We start from the raw sequence: 14,595 nt of genomic DNA on the forward strand, positions 1-14,595 counted from the left end.
TATTCCAACCAAACGACACAAATACCTGATTAAAAAAAAAAAAAAAAATGAAGCCATGGCACCATCAGAGGGAAAAAAATCTGCCAGCCATCTTCCCAGCATAATGTTTTCCCGAGTCTTTCTACAGTATTATCTCATGCTCTTTAATATTTGCCACTTTAAAAGGCTTTCTCTTTAATTAAATAATTACCTTCTTGGGAAAACACAACTCAGTCCTCAAGTGAGCAGGATTTTCGCCTCTCCACTTATTCAGATTCTACCTCTTCTTCAAAGTCTCATTCAAAACTCATTTTCTCTATGAAGCCATCACCTGTGGTTTCAAAGATCGCTCCTTCTCAGGTGTTAATTACGTGAATCACACATCCTGGCAGCTGATCATGTGCCGCCTATCCTTTTCCTAACTCAATGGCGCTCAGTTTATGTTTCTCTCCTGGAACTTCTTATTTCGCTTTGAATTACAGTGGTTTTAAATATCTGTTTCAGGGCACCTGGGTGGCTCAGTGGGTTAAAAGCCTCTGCCTTTGGCTCAGGTCATGATCCCAGGGTCCTGGGATGGAGCCCCGCATCGGGCTCTCTGCTCCGAGCCTGCTTCCTCCTGTTTCTCTGCCTACCTCTCTGCCTACTTGTGATCTCTGTCTGTCCAATAAATTTAAAAAAAAAAAAAAATTTAAATATCTGTTTCTCTGCTCCACTGAAAAGACCAAGTCATATCCATCTGCGAACTATCTCTGATTAAAGCCCAGTCCTGTACACGTTAATAATAAATACTTGGTGGATTGAATGGATATAAATTTTGCTCGCCCTGTGAGAATACAAACTTCCTGAAAGAAGATTATGCCGTATTTCTTTCTTCTCTGTTCGTAAATACTTACCTCAGCACCAGGCACCAACGAGCCACTGAAAGATAGTCAACAAATACAGTGCAAGTAAACCAGTTGTAGCCTAGTTTTACTTATGTTAAATTATCTCTTCAGTTGCTTTGGTATCTGAATAAACACGTCCCTGATCAAAAGGATGACTCACAAAAGTGAGGTTACTTCAAATACCCCTTGCTTTTGAGGGTTGCATGTTGAGAAGGGACGGTTAGTAACACACACACACACAGCCAGTGATGTTTCAGTAGATAAAATCTGATATCTGAGTATTCAAAATGAACAAACACGAACTGGTGCGGGAGGCTGAAAATCTGGCCACAGTACTTCCGCCTCCTCCCATCGAGAGGCGAGTCTCTTCTCCCATCCCTTCAACTTGGGCTGCCTTGCGACTGCTCCGACCAATAGCCTGGTAAAAATCACACTGCACAATTTCCAAGCCGAGGCCTCAAGACACCTTCAGCTTCTGTCCTGAGGCTCTTATCTCCCTTCTGCCACTATGTGAACCTGAACTAGCATTCTGGAGGACAGACCACATGGAGCAGGGAAACTTGTCACAACTGAGAATGCCCTAGACCAAGATGCTCCAAGCCAACCAGGCAGCTGACTGCAGATGTGGGAGTGAGCCTGGCTGGAGCAGAAGAATCACCCAGTGAAATCCAGTCCAAATGGCCAATCCACAGAATCACAAGCCAAATCAATGGTTATTTTAAGTTGCTAAGTTTTGGAGTAGTGTGTTCTACAACAAAAGCTAACTCGCCACCATTTAATTTAAAACTGAACGCTTACATGGTATTACAGTATTAATTTCTACTCTACAGCAGTCTGAACTGTGTAGCCAATGCAAATCCTTCCTACATGTGGAATATTTACTTTTAAATGGTCTTAACATTCTAATTATGATTAAATAATCAGGTTGTAATCTCGGGGTCATGGGATCGACCCCCGTGTCAGGCTCTGCACGTAGCACGGAGTCTGCTTGAGACTCTCTCTCCCTCTCCCGTCTACCCTTCTGCCCCTCTTTAGGATAAATAAATCCTTTTAAAACATAAAATAAAATTTAACATTATATGATAAAGTATTTCCTAAACATTTCACTTTTTTGATGAGTGATTTCACAAATCTCAACTGCTTCCAAATTTTCCCATTGAATAGCACTGAGAAATGTCTTTGTACATAAAGCATTTGTATTTTGGATTATTTTAGGAAAACTGATTCCCAATAGAACAATCACCAGCAAAACATTTTAAAGAGTCTTGACACACATCCTGTACTTTCAATATTCAGTTGACTACACTTATCTTAAATTACCATTGTATTATCAAAGCTTAGCCTGATCCTCAGATACATTTGGTGTGTTTTATTAACTACAATGTTGATATGTATAACCTATTATGTTAAAATGCTTCTCCCAACCCTCTGCTCCTTCAGGACCTCCTCTTCAACTATGACCTCTGGCCTCCCGCCCATGCAACTACCAGAATTCAGCTGCTGGCCAATGGCCATCAGAGCAAAAATGAATAGCTCACTGCTTCTCAGAGCTTGGAATTTTGAAAACATAGTAATACACTTTCTACTTTTAGAGGTGGGGTTATGGGGGAACTTGCTATTCAAGTCAAATGAGTCAGTCAAGATGAGAAAGTTAATGCATTTCAGTGAAGTATGTCTGTGCTGGCATGTACCACCCCCAAAAGCAGTGTATACAGAAATATTTTATTTTAAAGGGTAGTATTAATACCTCTTGAAATACTGAATTATAAATTGGGTCCTTTAGTATTGGCTTCCACTTTGCACACTATTTAAACAAATAATGAGTGTATTTCAAAGCCACCATAAACTTTCCTTTCAATTCCCCTTCCTGAAAACAACTGCACATTCTAATCTTCCTAATATTTAATATTAGATATCCTTCTCCACACTGAAAGTTCTTTAAAGGCCCCACGTTATAGATGTGCACTTATCTTACCTTGGGGGAAGACCCCCGAAGTCAGCAATATCTGCGTTAAGGCAGAAAGATGGCCTCGTCCTAACCCAGTGATGAGAGAGAAAGAGAGACAGGCAGGCAGGCAGAGAGACAAAGAGAAAGCAGAGAAAGCAGAATACTCCACAAAGAGATCAACAAGTGTGAAAGTCCACAGGTGAAAGAGAACACCGTACCCTTTGGAAACTGCAAGTGTCCATCCAGATCAAAGGGCCAGAGAGCAGAGCGCGGTGAGAAAGCGAACAGAAACCTGGCGCCGAAGGGTCTTTTTACTCTGGAAGGCTAGGGGAGTCTCTGAAAGAGCACGTGGCCAACAACCATGACGCCTGTCTCAGAATGACCCATCACTCTGGCAGGAACTGCAGGGAGGCAAGTCTGGAGCAGGGAGAATGTGGGAGGCTCAGAGTGTAGAGCAGCAGTAGCGGTGGGAGCAAAAAGACGCGGAGAGAAGGCTGGTAGAGGTTTTTAGGTATGGGACTAGACAGCACATCTTGTTAACTGGCCCATAATTCCTATTCCTCTCTTGTAGAAGTAATTTTTTGCTTTTGGTAATCATAAAACAAACCACTCTGCTCTGAAGCAGAAAGAAAATACACCTAAATAAACTCCTACTCTATTTTCTGTGCTCTCAGTTATCCAACACAAGAAGCGCTGTCAACTTAGCAATGTGTGAGGGGGTAAGAAAATGCTACCATGTATCAGGAGAGGGAGGCTGTTAAGGCGGATGGTTGGGGAAGGAATGAAAACTCTTGAGTCTAACTTGGAAGTTTCCTGCTTTATGCAACAGAAATGAAGTCAAAGAAGAGGACTCCCCTCCCCCAAGGGGAGAGAAAGAAAGTACTTTCAACCAGTAAGCATTCAATGGCCAAAGTGGGTGAGGAAAGTTGCCAGAAAATCTGAAACACCTCCTGCCAATTGGCAGCCACACTTTGGACCTAGAGCATGACTGTCACCCAGGTGTGCTAGAGCAATCTCGGTGAGAAGGGACACTGCACCTTATCCCGTTCTCTCGTTCCAAGGACAAGTGGGTGTCAAGAGTATTTGCTATGGAATATTTGCTCCCTGGAGAAAAAAGAAAAAGAGGTTCCATGAACTAAGTTTTAACTCCCTTTTGTAGTCCTTCATTCATTCCCCAAATCCGTATGACGCACGGGTTCTAGCCAGATGCTACTCCAGGCACCGCAGGCAGTATCCATCAAGGCAGACAAGTGTGTCTCTCACTGAACTGACATCCTAACCAAAATGCGTAATAAAGACCAAGGAATCCCATAGTAAAGAAAACTGACGAATTCACCTGACCCTGGGATCTTTATTATTTTATTTTTAAAAAATAATAAACTGACTGCATTTACTTTAGGAAAACTCTACTCAACACTTTTCATCACCCTTCTACCTCACTCCCTTGTTTCTTCTCCAAAGTTTTCATGTCAAGCTCTGTAATCCTGCGATCGCTGGTGACCAGTTTCCTTTTCCTCTCACTCCCACGACATTAATTATTTGCCTTTGTTTCTTGAACCTACCACAGCACTCTGCATGTAGGAGGCTGTTTATTAAAAAATGTAATTTGAAATAAGTCATTGGGTGATTTATTAAAAAAAGAAAAAAGTTAACTAAATAAGTTGGCTCAAAAAGCAGAGCCAATTTTCTCCAGTGAAATCTAATGTATGTCAGAGAATCCCTAATATTTTAGAGGCCCACACAGCAAATAGCTGGAGGTCCGTAGCATATGCGCCATTATACCTGCTCATAATGAATATATTTCCCCAGACACAGGATGGCTTGGTATGCGAACAGCGCTGTTCCTGACACCTCCCCCTCTGCTTCCTATCAAGAAAAGGTTGCCAAAACCAATATTGCACCGAAAAGTGATTTGTTACCTTATCAAAATGTTTTTTGTTCACACCCTTGTCAATGAATATTACTTAACTACTTGATAGTCTAGCAACTTTATCCTTCACTTAATCTCTTAACACTTTAACAAAATGAGTAAAACTCTAAGCTTGTTTCCTTGTACTTGAAAATTTATGACAATTCCTAATAACACAAAATGTATATCCTTTAAAATTAAAAATTATTGAAGTAAATGCCTTTAAGCAAGCTAAAAAAGATCAGGTAACTAACGCATGGGGAGCACCTTACAGTTTATAAATCACTTTCACTTTTCATTTTAAAATATGATTTCATCCTTATACAACTCTGTGGGCTAGAAAGCATTATTACTATTACATTACCCATACTTTACAGAAAAATAAAATTCCACTGATTTGATCAAAACCACAAACTATTACTTGGTTGTGTAAGAATCTGAATTTATATTTTGATTCTAAATTCTAGGATCTTTCCACGGGGTAAACAGTTTCTACCCTTAACACTGTTATCAACATACCTAGCTAATGAGATAAATGAGTTTAAAAGTTATTAAGAAAGTAGGATTCCATGACTAATCCAAATTTTAACAAATATAAGAACAGTACTTAAATACAACAAATACACAAATATGACATTATTAAGGCTATCCATTATGCCTATGAAGATAGCATTCAGAGCTATTAAGAATATGAGTATTACAAATATAAGCAGATAGCTAGGTGCCAAAGATTAGACTGTAAACTCTATGAGTACAGGGACTTGTATATTTTGCTCACTGAGGTATGCCCAGCATACTCAATAAATACTCGCTGAATGAATGAAAATGAAGTATAACATGCAATATAAAACTGAGGCTCTCAGACACAGAAGAATAAAGTTAATTTATATTCAAGCCCAGGAGACCAAGTGTAATCTAATTCATTAGGTAATTCCTGAGTAACCTACAGGTAGATGCCTAGAACTACCCTGTGCACAGATGGCTCTTCCCTTGTAGGTGATCAGCTACAGGAGATCTGGAATTACAAGCCAGATCTGTATCCTCTAGAGTGCCTGGTGAAACAACTTTTAATAGATTCCCTAGTCCTGAAGTGGTGCCTGATGCATTTTTAATAAATTTCCAAGGGACCCTGCTGCAGGGGTGGGGAGCACACTGGGAGAATAACTGCTGTGCACCATCTGCAATGTTTTTTGAATTAAAGAATAAATGTAAGAGATACATGAAAAGAAAAACACGAACAAATATGAAAAATTTACATATAAAAGGAACTTCATGCTCAACATCACTGGTCATTAGAAAAACATAAATTAAATCCATAATGAGACATCACTACATACTTAGTAGAATGGCTAAAATTAAAAACAAAACAAAAAATAAATACATAACCCAAGTGCTGGTGAGGATGCTGGGCAACTATAACTGTCACCACACTGCTGACGGCCACACGGGGCCATGCGCCATATCGGAAAAGAGTCTGTCAGTTTCTCGAAAATTAAACATATACTTACCGTACTAGCTGGCAATCCCACTCATCCAAGAGAAATGAAAACTTATTTTCACTTTAAAATGTGCCCATGAAAGTCTAGAACAGCTTGATTTATAATGGCCCCAAGCTGGAAACAACTGAAAAGTCCTTCAGATGGTGAATGGATAAACTATGGTATATCCATACAGCAAAATACTACCCACAACACACAACACAACAAACTACCCGTATGAACACCACTGTGGATGGATCTCAAATGCATTCCGCTCAGTGAAAGAAGGCACTTAAATAGCTACGTGCTGTATGATCCCATGTATGAAACATTCTGGAAAAGTTAAAACTATACCAAGAAAAAAATAAAAACACAAACCAGTCACTGATGGGGCTAAAAATGGGGGGAGGGTCGACTACAAAGGGCCGGCCATTACATACATCTTACTATTATAAAACTGAAATCATTGCAACCTCAGGAGTTAATAACTTGACAAGATAATTATTTTCTTAAGTATGATGTACGTCATCCCCAGGACACATGATTTGATTTTCCTACTCCCAGGTTCAGATTGCTTTCTGAGCACAGATGGCATCACACTCTCTCAAAATAAGCCACCAGGAGAGAAACACCCATGGCTCACAGTTTGTGTTTAAACTTGCTGCTGACTCATTTTGCCCTTGATAACTGAACCTTTCTCTCCTAATAACTTTAATTATAGCCATCTCTCATCTTAAAGCTTCCCCTTTCCTCGGGAATGTATCTGTTAGCCTTGCGACCTCCTGACTGTGAGACACTGGGTAAGTATGTCACCTCCGGGATTCAGTCTACTAAAAACAGAGCCTGCATTTTTCATCCATTCTGCTCTCACACATGGATGTCATGAAGATTGGGAGAGATGATGTACGGGCATGGGATTACTGTTGTTACGCTTGAAATAAATTTCATGGAATTTGTTCTAAACTTGTAAGTACAATAAACACCCTACTCCTCTCTGCCATAACATAGCAACTATTCACACCGGAAATGGCATTCTTAGTCACTGTTTCCTGAACGTATTGCCAAAACCATGGGATCTGGCGAAGCGGGACCCGGTTTTGAGTCTCAGTCTGTAACATACTTTGTGAGCTCAAGTAAACCACTTACCTTCTGTGAGTCTCACTTCAAGCACATGTTTCTCTAGGGGATACTTTGAAGGCACTAGGAAGCACACACAGATAAGCTACTATATAATGTGCGGTACGATTCCTACTCTCTGGCCTCTACACGGAAGTGACCAAGCAAGAGATTCACTCTCAGCCGGATGAAGCGGATTCCCCCAGTGTCATCAGAGGACATCAATGCGGATCTACGGCCTGGGAGATTTAAATGAACTGTTCACTCCTCAAGAGTCTTATGGGAAATCAAGTCTTCAAGAGATGAATGAAATGCTTGAATGGAGAGAAAAGAAGACCAAATAGGTATGTTTTAAAGAGCTGGTGTGGTATGCAAGGAAAAGGATGTGAGCTCTGATGTCACCCCAACCTGGGTCTGAATTTCAGCATATATGAGTTTAGGGAAGTTATATCACCTTTATTTGCATATTTTCTAATCTATCAGGTGGGAATAGTTTCCTTGTAGTATTGTGAGAAATCAACAGTAATGTACATAAAGTAAGCAGGTACCATACCTTGTGTGTAGGCAGGCACTCAAACAACTCAAGCAATGCCTGTAGTCATGCATTAATTCCACAAGCACTCATTAAGTATCATACATACTATATGATAGTACTATATGAAGCGCGGCCATCACTTTTACTATTTCCCAAAAGGACTTGGGCAAATCTCTGGTGAAGGCAGAGCAGGTGGTGTCTTTACTGCTCCATTTAAAGGGCATTTCTCACTGCCAAACAGCTCCCTGATAGCTTAATGCCTTGATTAAAACACCACACCCGAAATGATCTAATTTGAATTAACCTTTTTTCTTTTTCTCTTCTTCACTTACTCAATTATTCATTTGGTACTGCGAATCTGCCTTCATATGTAAAAATTCTTGGAAAGTAACAACTTTATTAAATAGAAGAGGTGGGAGAGCTCCACTGTCTCTAACGCTCTCTTTCTATCCCAGCCATCTCCTGTCTTCTGGTTCCACTGTTTTCTGGTTTGGTAACATTAGGCATGTCACTCACCCTCTCTGAAGCTGCTTCATCATGAAGATGGGAATGGTACCCTTTAGCTTCACTGAGGCGAGTAAGAATGTATGGGGAGGAGAAGCCGGATGGGTGGGAAACACAAAGAAAGCAGAAGGGAGGAAAGACATACAGAAAGGGGTCAGACACACAGACTCAGAGAAGAGGAAGAGGGAGACAGACACACAGGAATAAAAAATTTACATAGGAGAGAAATCTCACTCAATGAGCATAACCCCTTAGGTTAGGGATGTAACCTGGCCTGAAAAAGTCAATCTCTGTTGTGAAACTTACGGTTTTTGGCATTTCCCAACAATTAATGGTAACCCAGCAAGTAAACAGTGAAGGCTTGATCAGCATCATCAAGGAAAACATGAAAATCAACTGAGGGCCACAGAGATGATAAAACTGTCTGCAGAAGAGCCAGCAAACGTATGATTCTATTAAATGCTTTAACGTTCTAAGGTGTCACATTTAAAGTGAGCCATACTTACTTCTTCCTACGCGTGATGCTACCGTGCCACTGAAAACCATGTATTACTATACATACCATGCACGTGTACCAACATGTAAAGGGTTGTACACACATCATTTATGTTGAATACTTGAGCAATTGAAAGATTTTCAAAGAATATAAATTGCTAACCTTTGCTGATTTTAGATCCCAAAGTTACAAATGCTAATTTTCTTCTTCTTCTTTCCTTTACTAATGATGTATGAGTTTTATCATCAGAATGCCTTAACTAGGTTCTCACCCTCTTTTTCAAGTTGAGTAATTCTGGTCTATAAATATTAACCAAACTCTGATTATATGAAGAACAAAAGGAATACATGGGAGATTATGAAACCATTCCTGCCTTGAAGGGGCCTGGGCTTTTGGTTCATTGCAGGCCAGCAATGCACACTGTTTGGATAGACAGTTATATCACATGACAAAGAGATTTATGAGTTGAAGAGTATCAGGATCAAGTCAGGTTGCTCAACACTTTGCCCAGTTGAAATGCACTCAACATATTTCCAGGCACAGCCAAACATTCTCCCTCTTGGCACCACCTGTGCTTCTTCTTCATCTTTCCTTCCGGGTTTCAACACTCACACATGCTCTCCACCAACCTTCGAAGGTGCCAGTCTTCTCTATAATCCTGCGGCTCACCTGCATCTAGATAAGGGGCTCCCACACTCAGCCCCTCACCACAAAAATCTCTATCAGCTTTGCAAGAGAACCCACTCCCAAATGACGTGAAATGCACAACCTGGCCTTAGTTTGGAGTTTCTTGAAAGCAAGACCACCCCTTTCTCTGAAGAAATCATACTCTACTGTTAATTGGCCAATTAATGTGATGTTCTCATCAAGTGCCTACAAAGGCACTGACAAAAGTGGTATTATGAGAAAGTAAAACTAAAGGTCACAAACTGACAGTTTTGTTTGCACAGCGTTTTAAAAATCTAGTAATGGAAAAATCAGCAGCTAGAATCTGGGTTTCCCAAAAGAACCTGAACAACTGTCTGGCCACAGTGGGTCCACATCTATGCACAGCAACAACGGACAGGCATGGGTGGCAGGTGTCTCTTTTAGACAAGGGATAAGCTCTCAAGTACAGGACAGTCCTCCTGAAGACTCTTGAGATCATCAAGGACTTGTGCCCTAGACATCAGCCTGGAGTTCAAGGTAACCAAAACATCAAAGTCCCTACCCTTGTGGAACTGCACTGTGGTTCTGAATGGATGCTGAAGGAAAGGGACAGCAACCCACTAGGAACAGTTCAGTGAAGGTGTTCTAAACTTCCGGAGGAGATCCCAATTTAATGACCCGAGGAAATCCTTCTGCAAAGTGAATGGCCACTCCCTAGTCTATCAGTTTTGACATTTAAATGAAATGTGTTTAAAGTGAAGGTACAGAGTTGATTCATAGTCCAGATAATTATGAAATCACAGTATAAAATGTCACCATGACTGAAAATGATTTCTAAGTTCACTTGTGGATCCGATTATCTCCATATCTCATATCCTACATATCTCCTATGTGACCTAAATACACTGTCCAAATTTCTGGTGAATGTCCTCAGATTAGCAAATTTGCATTAAAAAAATGCAAGCATTTAAATGTATCAAAAGAATTACATTTGATATTAGATTATTTTAATACTAAAGATCACAAATTTAATACTAAAAATCACAGATTCAATCAATTCTATTTTTGATCACGAAATGAAGCCCTTATATTTCAAAGGTTTCTAAATGTCATCCAATTACTGTCTAATGTCCTCAATTTCTGCCTTGCTGACCTGCACTAAAACTTCTCATGCTGCTAATTACATAATAGGTGAATGAAAAAAGGACAGCAGAAAGGCTGCTTGATGACTTGAGAAAGTGTCCATACAGGGCTAGTTGTACATTCTAATTAAGTTTTCCTGATGCTAAAGTGCAGGAAACCGTAGGCTGGAATAGTGAAGACAAGTTAAACAGTCAAGGAAGAGAGAAATTACCTGACCATATTGTTTAGATAAATTGAAATCACTTTACCCAAGAAAGTAGGGTTATTATGTCTGCCTTGAACCAAATCATACTGTTGGTTTCACAACCTGGGTTAGTTAAGAGCATGATTCCCATTTAGGGAAATGGAATCCTTTTTTTTTTTGGAACTGTTCCCTAACTCAGTTATCATCACCACCACCAAGTGTAAAAATTACCTTCAATGAATCTTGATTTGTATGTCTCCGAGAATCTTGATTTGTATGCCTCTGAGCAAGAAAAATGGGCACTGGCGGGCAAACCAGGCTTCACATTCAGTGACTCGAACCCAGGTCTCCTGGCTGCTAAGCTCATATTCTTTCCACTATGCTCTACAGGCCCTTTCTCAATAACAATAGGAATCTAAAACAAGCTTTCAGAGTTTTTGAAGATCCACTGTTTCATTTGATCTTGGTAATAGTTTTATGAAGCTGGAACATACATAATATCTCTAATATACAGCACAATGGGTCCCCAGATACGGTATTTATAGAAAAATCTAAAACTAAACAAGCAAACAAACAAACAACAACCCAAACCAAAAACCTACCCTCGTTCTGACTGTGGTTTAGACTAGGGGTCAGTAAACTATTCCGAGAAGTTGTATCTAATGCCTGGTAGTATCCAAAGACATAAATAACTACCAAAAAAATTACTGTGTGCAACTTAAGTATGTTACCTTTTGAGTAATCCTATCTTTAAATGAGTACAGCGGGCCTGTTACGTTATATTCTAGGGACAGCAAATACCAGATATTTGTAGTATCCCTCCTCTTTCCCACCATAATCCTTCCACACACTCTTTCCTGCTGGGCCTGAATCCAGCCTCTAACTCTTTCTGAACATATAGCTCCACACTGCCCCTAGCAATTGATTGGCAATGTTAGTGACAAATAAAGGCTGCATTTTCCCATTCTGACTCTCTCCTATGTGGTCTGCAAGATCCTTGCAGCAAGTCCAACTACATACGTGTGTTGCCAGAATTTCTCCGTAGACTTCAAGCAAAACAATGCGCCACAACAGACTGAGTGCAGAAGCAAATATGAGGATCCAGCTGCCTTCTATTAAGCCAGAAATTGAAGAGATTTGCAAAAATGGAAAACAATGTCATACTTCTCCCTAATTTTTCCTTGTGTTTGGAAAATACATAATTGTATTTCATAATCTTCTTTATGGTAACACGTATGGGGTTTACTACTGATTTTTTAAATGGATTAATAATATTTTTGAAATTTCTCAGTTTTGATTTCTAATGTGATAAATGTCAAGAGCTACAACCCACATAAACAAAAGCTCTCTGGAGGCCCTCGGTAAATTTTAAAAATGTAAAGCGATCTTGAGACCCGAGAGTTCAAGAGAGCCAGCTGCCGAGCAACAGCTGAATTAACTTAACTCCTGTAGCGGGGTGAGCTGAGGCGGCTTGCAGGCCCCCTCCTCACACCACCTGATTTCAATCTCCATCTTGCCTCACCACCCCCCCCTTCCCTGCCCAACCAAGGAGCTTCCTCGAGTGTCTGTGATTGGATCCTGATTTGGCAAAATTTAATCCCATGCAATTTATGTTTGTGTAAATAAAGTTGGGGAGAGCGTGGTGGTGTGGTGGTGCTTTTCATGAAAGAACTCTTCAGATATGTGGAGTCGCCAAAATTGATTCAACCTTTACTTTGCCAAAATAGGCAACTAGAAGCAAGACTCTCTCCCTGGCTTGTAGTTTCCGATCTTTAAAAATATATAAATAAATAAATTAATTAATTAAAATAAAATAAATATTAATTCCTCGCCTTTGGAATATATCTCAAAACAAACATTCACTGGCTCCTGTATAAATCCTAGTCCCTCCGATGTGGCCTCACAAAAACTGTGGGCTCCTGATAACAATCAGCATCCTCACAGCAGCATCCCATCTAAAGCAATAAAATCCATTAGACATGGTGCTAGTTTGACGGTACTAGTAACGCACTAAAAATTGCATTTTGCAAGTAAAGTATATGTGCCTTATAGAGCATCTAAAGAGGGTATTAATATTGTGCTTGTTCTGTCATTTGGGATTTAAAAACTTTTTAAGAGAGCATTTTAGGAGAAACAAAAAGGGAAAATCATCTTAATTCTAGTGTTACCATATATAGGGAAATCCTACACAAGGAAGCATTTCTTTCGGTATAAATTTACTTTGTCATAAAGTTTAACTGTCTATCCAAATGATGCACAGTACCGCCGGCCTGGGGAAAGCACCTCCACCCCTCCACCCTGACCATTTTAGAGAGAATTTAAGAAATAATAAACATGATTCCTATATTTGTCATTTTGTTGAATTAGTATCTTTCATAAGAAAATATTCCTTCGTGAGTATATAATTCTAAAAGTCTTTATAGCTTTCTCTTATGGAATAATAACTTCATAAACAATAACAAAGGCAGAAGAAATTCATATTTTTAGATATTTATCCTTCAATCTGTATTATCAAATATCAAAAAAAAATCAAGAATTATGGTCATATGCTAAATCTGCAGTAATTTGTCATTATTGGCTCTAAGCAGAAAAACGAAATACATTTAGCTGTTCCGACCCACACCAAAACTGAAATTCACTCTCACCTTTAAGATCAGGAAGACACTAGTAAATTATAACATTACCTGTTTGGGGGATTATTACCCAAGTGAGGGGATCATGCAATTTATATTAGAAGGATTTTGGTAGCTGTGATGGTCAAAGAACAAAAAAAAAAACAGACGAAAACGTGGAGAAAATGCTTACTGTTTAAGTCCACGTAAAAGCAAAAGTCTCATCATGATTGCAAAACATTCCAAATTGTGAAACTTAAGTTATTTGTAAAATAGACAAAAGCAGAGCTGCTTCCTCAGTCATTTTTTGAGACCTCAGCATCAATTTAAGGAAAATGCTTATATTTAAAAAAAAGCTTCTTATTTCAAAATGTGAATCCTTACACTAAGTACAAATAAGGACAAGAAGGAAATTCACATCTCCTACGACAGTGCTCCTCCATGTGTATGTGAATGAATACGATGGGAAACTGAAGTTGACAAAAAAGTTATTTGCTTCACAGTCCAATTCTTTAAGGAATAAGGCTTGGGAGCCTCGAATAATGACAACCTGTGCTAATGTAAAAACGACCAAAATTACATAAAGCTGTTATGTGGATTATGCAGAAAGAGGAGGAAAAGAAAGGATGGATGTACTTCACTGTGCAGAAAAGATCTACTTCTGTCAGATACCATCCACAAACTTTTTTTGTATAATGGGTCATTTTTCCCAATCTCATTTTTAAATCAAAATTATGTTGGACTCACAATCACAGTCACATGGAATTTATGCTATCACAAAAGACAGAAGGGATCGAGAGGATTCCAGTCCATATTTGAGAAGAAAAAACCTAGTTTGAGGAAACACTGCCACTACTACTCCAAAGCAGCAAAACTAGAATTCAAAGGGGTTCTTTTAAAAGCATGGCACAGCAGTTTAAAATCTGAAATACACCATTGCTATTTTAATAAAATAGTTCCGTTTTAATGTCCCAATTCCCCTCCCCAGCAGCGGGACAACACAGTGTCACTTTGTGGAGCTGCTGGGGAATTTTCTTAGCACTTTGTGGAAACTGTTGGCTTTCAGAAATGGACAGGCTGATTTGAACCAAAAGTTAGACAAAATACAGAATTGCAACAACAATAAAAAGCAATTCAGGAACAGAATCAAGCCAAGCAG

At 39.4% G+C, this 14,595-nt stretch overlaps 1 protein-coding gene across 2 annotated transcripts in view; it reads right to left on the reverse strand.

The window, feature by feature from the left end:
- NSMCE2 (NSE2 (MMS21) homolog, SMC5-SMC6 complex SUMO ligase) overlaps positions 1 to 14,595 on the reverse strand; it is a 212,662-nt gene that overhangs the window by 130,740 nt on the left and 67,327 nt on the right. The gene's annotated exons all lie outside the window — the stretch shown is intronic.

This window comes from Martes martes (genome assembly GCF_963455335.1).
Source record: "Martes martes genome assembly, chromosome: 4".
Classification (NCBI taxonomy): domain Eukaryota; kingdom Metazoa; phylum Chordata; class Mammalia; order Carnivora; family Mustelidae; genus Martes; species Martes martes.